This window comes from Belonocnema kinseyi, chromosome 1 (assembly GCF_010883055.1).
Source record: "Belonocnema kinseyi isolate 2016_QV_RU_SX_M_011 chromosome 1, B_treatae_v1, whole genome shotgun sequence".
In the NCBI taxonomy this organism is placed as follows: domain Eukaryota; kingdom Metazoa; phylum Arthropoda; class Insecta; order Hymenoptera; family Cynipidae; genus Belonocnema; species Belonocnema kinseyi.
The window spans coordinates 100,700,586-100,701,678 of NC_046657.1; positions in this window are offsets into that span (position 1 = coordinate 100,700,586).

Sequence of the window (1,093 nt, forward strand, 5' to 3'; positions counted from 1 at the left end):
AGCATCAGTGGAATACCTGCAAAAGAAAACAGCAATGTGAACAAAAAACAGAAAATGCCCCCTATAATTTTGGAAAGATACATCGATGACTATGCACTACTCATCAACTTTATACATGAAGTCACTGTGGGTGATCCAGAAGTCAAGAAAAACTACAACTCTACCAAAATAACCATCTATACTGATCTACACAATGATTATGAGAGCATCAAGAAATTATTTCGAGAAAGGCAGATTCCTTTCTACACCTATTCCACCAAGCAAGATAAACCGCAAAAACTAGTTATTCATGGACTAGGATTTCTAGCAGAGACAGATATAAAGGAGGACCTGGAGAGACAAGGACTTCAAACGCTCAACGTATTTCGACTCAAAACTAAAGTGCAAAGCCAGAACAAAAACCCTTCCTTTGACAATCCTGTCTATATGGTAGCTTTGCATAAAGAGGCAAAAATTCAGGATGCCTTCAAAATAAGGGCCATCTGTTACATGAGAGTTCGATGGGAAAAATACCGCAATACGAGAAAGGTAACGCAGTGCAGGAGGTGCCAGAAATTTGGACACGGAACAGAAAATTGCTTCGAAACACCTCGGTGTGTCAAATGTTTACAAGATCATCTCACAGAAAATTGTCCGAAAACACCCGACCAAAAACCAGCCTGTGTCAACTGTAAAGGAGAACATCCCGCTAACTATAGTGGTTGTGATGCCTACAAGAAGCACTTAACAAAAGTAGAGCAACTCAGAAACCAAAGGAAACCTCAACTGCAGAATACAAGGGTCTACACTAACGAGAATCCGGCGCAAAATTTCCCACCATTACCGAGAAGAAGGGGACTGCAAAACCAGCCAGAAGGATCTTCAACTGCAGCCACCGGAAATAATAAACTCGCAACAGCATGGAGCAGTACAAGACAAGCTACGGGAAGTAGAAATCAGACTGCGACCCCGAGCAGAGGACACGACTCTCCAGATATACAAGATGTACTGAACGTGTTTCAGGAAATTAACCAACTCTGCGATGTAAGTAAGCTTTTTAAACTTGCGATTAGGTTAAAAGATAAGTTACTTGAATGTAAAAATAATTTCCAAA